Here is a 7,307-nt window from a genome sequence, read left to right as displayed (position 1 = left end):
TGCACATCTATATATAATTACGCTACAAAAAAGTTTGTGTTCCCTTTTTAACTGTGTTGCCGTTGACATAAATGGATAAAATTTATACCGTTGGAAAGGTGAAGATGTGGAGAAGTGCACAACATTATTTTTTCAAATGTACATTAACGGAAACACAGGTAAAAATACGTTGGCGCAAATTTAGCGACCACAACAACAAAATACATGTGTTTTTGAATGTTTTTTGTTTTTGTAGCGAATTGTGTATTGTTTACGATGGATTTGTGTGTGCGATTTTTTTCCACTTTTCTGTTTGGACTTTCCGTGTTGCAAAACTGAATTCTGTTACAATTACATTTTTAATGCACATTAAATTTCAAGTATTGTTTGTGAAAAAAAAACACATTGAAGTGGAAATACCCTTTGATATCATTCGTTTTATTTTGGTAGGTTTGAAATTTTTAGATTAATTTCAAGTGCATTGTGTGATAGTTAAATTTTTTACCTTTTCTTCCAAGGCTAATTAGTTGGTTGAATCGACATTAACAATACTTCAAATCAAGAGATAAAAAAAAGTCCAAAAATTATTTCGACAAGATTCGAAGCTACAATTCGGCCTATGCTATGGTCAGTTCGGAAGCTAATATTTCTGACACAGTTTTAAGAGCAGGACCCATGGTCACAGTATCTGATCGTACGCCAAATTATGCCCAGTTGTATATATACGATGTTGATACGGCTGTTCAATGTAAAATGCGAGCGCAATCAAATAAAACTTCTATTGAATTTGATAGAATTAATCTATTTATTCGTTCATTTCGTACAATGAAAGAACATTGTGATAGAGTATGCAATGCACAGAAAGAGATTTGTATGGCAATTACCGTGAATCGTGATACAGATATACGAAGATATAATGGTGCAATTCGGACTGATGTTGCGGTTATATTTACGACTGTAGATGGTGAAGCACCATTTGAGAGAAATATGATATCTTTTCCAAAAACAAATGGTGTGGTTAAGAATGTATCAGTATTACATTCTGCTTTGGATCCATTGGCATATCCTTTACTATTCCCAAATAGAGATTTTGGTTGGCACGTTAAAGTGCAACAGAACAAATCAAGTAGGAGATGGTAGCTTAGGTCGTAAAGCAATTTTACCCTCATCCTTCACTGGGTCTCCAAGAAACATGTAATTAGATGCAATGCAAATTGTTCAGCATTTCGGCAAGCCATCGCTTTTTGTTACAATGACTTGCAATCCGAATTGGCCGGAGATTGTATATAATATCGATACTAATGAATCATCTTATTTTTGACCTGAAATAGTTGTGCGTGCATTTAAAACGAAGTTAAAAGAACTCATATCTGACTTTTGGAATAGATCTGTTTTTATCAAAGTTGAGGTTCTTATATATAGGTATAATCGAATTTCAAAAAAGAGGTTTGCCTCATGTTTACATTTTGATAACTTTATATGAAAATGACAAATGTCTATTAGCTTTCTTTCTCTTGAATCAAAGTGATCTATCTGCTAATCAATATACGTGTACAGAAATTCCATTGCATTAAGTTGAGGTTGATAGTAGAAAATCTTGGAATTAAAGACAACGAGGAGGAGATAAAATTATTACTCGAATGTATGTGGTGCCTCATATTAAGATGCGCGTACATATAATGGAATTGTTTATAGCACATTTATCGAAGCATGTCATGCTAGGGGAATTGCGTCCAACGATAATGAGTGGAGAGTTTGTCTCAATGAAGCTAAGACATTTAATTCAGCAAAACAAATGCGTAATTTGTTTGCGATTATTTGTGCCTTAAATATTTCAGCAAATGCATTAGCGCTTTCGGTGGAATTTAAAGATAATTTAAGCGAAAATTTCGTTAGAGATGGTTGCAGTGTAGATGTTTCTTTCAATAGAGCATTCTTGAAAATCGAGGATATTTCGTTAACACATAATGTTACATGTGCTTTATAATAGTGCAATAATGTGTGATGCTATTGATAAAGTTATTCGTGAAATTCAGTATCACGATACAGGATCAAATGTGTTTTTTTTGACAGCCCATGTAGGTTGTGGGAAAACATGCACACAAACGGTTATAATTCGTAAATAAAATTCCCTTAATCTTTGATGTATTTCGTGTGCATTTAGTGGAATTGCTTCCACATTATTGAAATTAATGCGATAGTTTTGTTAATTCGAAATTTAAATACGAAGCAAGCTTTAGTGAATGGGATGAGAATGCGAGTCAAAACAATGCATAATAACACAACAGATTAGACACAACACAATAGAATAGATTGTGTTTACTAAAGTTGCTCGCGAAAAACGTATTTTGATTCCACGCATCACTTAACGTATTCAGGAACTGCAATGCCATTTCATTTTCGACGAACACAGTTTCCAGTCATCGCCGCATTTGTTATGTTAATTAACAAATCCCAAGGACAGACATTTTATAGAGTTAGAATATTTTTGAGGAAACCTGTTTTCTCTCATGGACAACTTTACGTTGCAGCCAGTAGAGTTAGATCATTTGAAGGACTTAAATTTTATGTCAGTAATGAAGGTGAACAATGTCATTTGGCTTATGATGAAAGGGAGTTTACGAAAAATATTGTTTACACTGAAGTTTTGAGAACTTTGTAATATAAAATATAGAATTATTATTAAAGTTTTAAAGTTTTTCAATATTTCAATTTTTTCATACGTTCATTTTCCAATTTCAATTCTGTTTCTTGCCTTCACTGCATACAGCGATATGATTTCGTGGTGGCAGAGTATAGGAATTTGTTTGACAATTTATGACAGGAGCAAGATGTTGTGCAAAGTCGCATTGTCGAAATTGTGACTTCATTAAAGAATAAACGCGATGAATTGAAAATTGAACGCAATTCAGTGAATAATAACCGCAATCAATTGAAGATGCTGTTCTACGCTGTTTGAATTGCTGATTCCTATGCCGATAGCTCTCCGATATCACCTGAAGAACAAATGTACGCAGCAGAAGTTAAGATAATTTCTTTGTTGAAAAGATTTCAAAATGGAACATCAGTTCGAGACTTAATCGGTATTTCATTCAAATTTATCAACATTTTATACTAATTATTTTGGCGTCCTTTCGCAGGTGCATACGTGGTCACATATGAATACAAATTTAAATTGATCGATTTCACTCCATTGTTCATTCAAGGAAAAATTAAGCCAAAACCAGAAACAGAACAAATGATTTTGCACTATAAATTTTAATTTATTTTTGTAAATTCTTTTCTACACTTTCTTTAGATTTTGTTCACATTTTCTTCAAATTTTTCAATAAAATTTAAATACTATTAATATTGTTTATAAATTGTATTTTCTATTGGTCGAATTCCGACCACTGGCGACCCTAGTAATATATAATAACATTAGAATTAATTAACATAATTTTTCAAAAGGTGGAAAAAAACAATGAACGAATTTTAAATAAATATGACTTTCCAAATCCAGCGATTCATAATATTTTATAATTTGAAACAATACAACAAAACAAATACAATCAGGAAAACTAAATTCACAAAAGCATTGTATTATCTCTTAATATTAAAAACAAATATAATGAACATAAAATACAACAAACATGCTATACTGAAATTCTAAATCAAGAATTGGTATAATAGATTAATACAAAGGAGTTTATCAAATAAAATAAAGAGATGGATTTAACATTTAGGACGTGTGCGAGTTAGGCTAAGTTGATGCTACACCAAATGGAAGATTTTTTGGGATTTTTTGCACTGCACACATTTAGCCATTTATTAACACGTATCGACACATCACTACATTATCGGCACAACTTAGTATTTCCCTCATTTAGAACGCAACTTAGCCTAACTCGCACACGACCTTAGTATGTCAAAAATGAGTTCACACATATATATATTTAAATATTATTTTGTGAATATAAAAATAAAAAAATTTTCAAAAAAAAAAAAATAAAAAAAATTTTCGAAAAAAAAAAATAAAATGAAATACATAACCATAAAAAAAAACCAAATATATAACAAAACGAAAAAAAAAGAAATACAACCCACATCCTAACTATATACGCTTTCAGTAATTATGGTGATGAAATTTAAAATGTAGCTTTTGCTTACAAAAACTCAAATCTATTCGAAATTGTTATCAAATCAAAACCAGCAAAATATTATTGGGTAGCCTTATATAAGTGGAATCCCTATTTTTCTGTTTGAAATGAACCCTCAAATTGTAACACATATTTCTTAAAATTTAACAGGAAAAGTAATATTGCGGTAAATAACATAAATTGTAACACGGTACAATTTATGACTAGTAAGAGATTATAACATTGTCTCAGTACTTAGCAAGCTGTAAAAAGAATATAGTAGTGGACAAGGAATACTTTACAATATTTTGCGCAAAACGCATTAAATTTCTACTAAAAACTCTTGATAAGTGTTTGCTCCGCGTTATGGACCGATCGCCCTGTTATATAAAAAACAACAATATATTCTTCCCTGAGTTTTAAAGTATAAATCCTGATCAAAATACCTCGGTCTTTTTTTTATATTTTCGTTTTTTTTATATGCTGTGGCTGTGGGCTTAACGTCAATTTTGTACTTTGGCTCTAATCCACTCTCGCATTTAAGTGAATTTAAAATATTAAAAGTAGTCCAAATATAAGCAAAATAATTCTGTTAGCTTCGACATACTTTTTACCCAAGTGGCGGCTATAACACATTCAACGGATGAGTCCAGTATAAATGTATTTGCGTTTAAATTCTATTGTATTGTAGTATTATTTCTTTGTCCTATTAAATCAAATTAAATACATTTGATGGTATATCATAAAAAAATAATATTACATCAGTATCCTAATGATGACTTTAGTCGAAATATCGGTAATAAAATATTCTTGAAACTAATTTAAAAAAATATGTATTACTTAACATTTACTAATTAGCCGGTATAACATTATAAAAGATGTTTCCAATTTTGAAGACAACTTATCTGATTCTCGATTTTAAAAAATAAAATAATCAATTAAATTTATAAAACCATAACACACATTAAGATTTGTTACTGTAATTTCAGCTTTTGTTAATAAAATAACGTAAATAAAATGAATGAACTTAACCGCTGTTTTATCAAAGGTTTGTGTTTAATGAAATAAATTGAAAACGTTCCTTGTTAAATATGAACAAAACTTAAAATATACTGCAGCGACTTGCTTAAATTGTCTTTGGTAACATTATCTTCAAAACTGACCGGCACAGCTCCTCCATGACTATAAAATTTCGTCCTTAATTTGCGTAAAGTACATTATATGTGCATATTTTTGCTCGTACACGAACGTGCACCGAGGTAATGGTGTTAATTTAAATTTACTTACATAATTATTTACTTAATTTATTTTTTAGAGAAATTTAATTTTAATAGCAACTTTATGTTAATAGTAATTTAAGTGTAATAGTAACTTAATTTTTATAGTACAATAGTAATAAAAATTACCCAAAATTACCCATTTGCATTTTTATCTGTGCAATACAGAAATCAATGCATACATCAGCCTCTTCAAGTAACCTCGAATTGTAAACCGTGTATACCCTGAAAAAGTCCTACTAAAAAGTTAAACCAATCTACATCTAAAATACAAATTAAACTCTGTGCTTGAAAAAAAATAGTTTAGATTTACTAAAGATATTACATATAAAAATATCTTCGTATCTTATTTCCTGTTTGCACATAAAGAAATATAAAATAAATATTTGTGTAAATTATACGATTTTAGTTTTACTGTTGATTCGCATACAACTACCACAGCGTAGACCACACTAAAATTAATTTGTTTTTCTAATTGCAATTAATTTACCAATATATATGAGAAATAGATAACAAATATTCTTATATTTACAATCTAAGATGTTCAGTTCGTATTGCTTTTCGCAGATTTGTTTTCTAGCTTTATAAAATTCCTTCCATTACACATTTTATCCTGAATTTGCAAACTTAAAAGAAGCTAACATATAATACGAATTGCTTAAATATAAGCTACTAGGGCATAACACAAAAAACTTTTGTTCCAAGTCAATTCCCGATTAACACATGAACTTATGCAAATTGTTCCCTTGCAAAGTAAATAGCAAAGAAGTAGCATAACTGGTTTAAAGTTGGAATACATGTTATATTAGCAAGTAGAATTTAGCTCGAATTTAACCGAAGTTTTCATTCATTTATTTCTTAATACATGCTTTAAGCAGTCATCTCGTTATATAGTTTATATTATGCTTAGCACCACCACCATAATTGATAAGTAAGCAGCTCTCCGGTTAGACAATACATTCTAGCATAATTCTACCGAATATGTCACTGCAATTGTTTATTGATTTCTACAAATGCACACAAATGATATAGCAAGGAGCATTAAAAATCATTACATTGAGCTGAACCAAAAAAACTTTACAACTCAAGAACTATATACAAAACGTTGGAATATTTGGCAGATATAAAACTGCTCTCAAAAAGCAAGGCATTGGAAATGATTGTATATAGCAAAGCAGATTTTCAAATAAAATGCGAACTGTTTATTTGCAATAAAATAAAAAAAAAAACTAAAGGCAATGACTCAAGCTTTTGTAGAAATCATCGATAATAATATAACATTGGTATCTCACTGTCAATAGCTGGAGTCCCGATAAAGAAAGCCTATATACATATAGACTATTAACGTTGCAAAACTAGATTTTAGGAATAAGACGTAAAAACATATGCGTTGCATTTATTTAATTGTCTTAAATTTATCTAAAACAATTAATCATTAATTTTTACTTGATATCACATTCCTTTTTCTGCGGTCCTTCGCACTTCAGTAACTTGATATTTTTAAGAACTTTACGAATTTATATTTACCATTTTTGAAGACATATATTTTAAAACAATTTTATACTTTTCTTTAATTCATTTTATATTGCACTTTATACAATTACTTACTTTCTCACAGCAGATTTTGGGTTGGGCTCGTATAATAAAATATTTCAACTCTCCGTTCTCTAATTATTGTTCTCATCAACTTTTTAAGTACGTATGACTGAAATTTTTATTGAATGCTTGTGGTGACGTTAGGTGATGCCACTTATTTGATTTTATCTAATTTTTGTGTTGATACAATGAATTCCTTACAAGAATGGCTACTCCATTGTGAACTAAAATTTGTTTTTTCGAACAACCACAATTTGCAGTGAAGCATTTGAAGGTGTTAGAGAAAAGTGCACTAACACCAGCAAAATTGACTGAAATTGCCCAGCGGCACCATTAG

General features: G+C 30.0%; 1 protein-coding gene across 1 annotated transcript in view; it reads right to left on the bottom strand.

Moving 5' to 3' along the window:
• The window catches only part of LOC119667770 (cdc42 homolog), a 324,819-nt gene extending 317,715 nt beyond the window's left edge, over positions 1–7,104 (bottom strand). Inside the window, exon 1 of the mRNA XM_038077081.1 lies at positions 6,983–7,104. The gene's annotated coding sequence lies outside the window, so the exon portion shown is untranslated. The remainder of the gene's footprint in view (positions 1–6,982) is intronic.
• Positions 7,105–7,307: the final 203 nt, after the last annotated feature.

This window comes from Teleopsis dalmanni, chromosome 1 (assembly GCF_002237135.1).
Source record: "Teleopsis dalmanni isolate 2A chromosome 1, ASM223713v2, whole genome shotgun sequence".
NCBI classification, from domain to species: domain Eukaryota; kingdom Metazoa; phylum Arthropoda; class Insecta; order Diptera; family Diopsidae; genus Teleopsis; species Teleopsis dalmanni.
The sequence above is the reverse complement of the archived record's forward strand: the minus strand, read 5'-3'. Positions and strand labels throughout refer to the sequence as shown.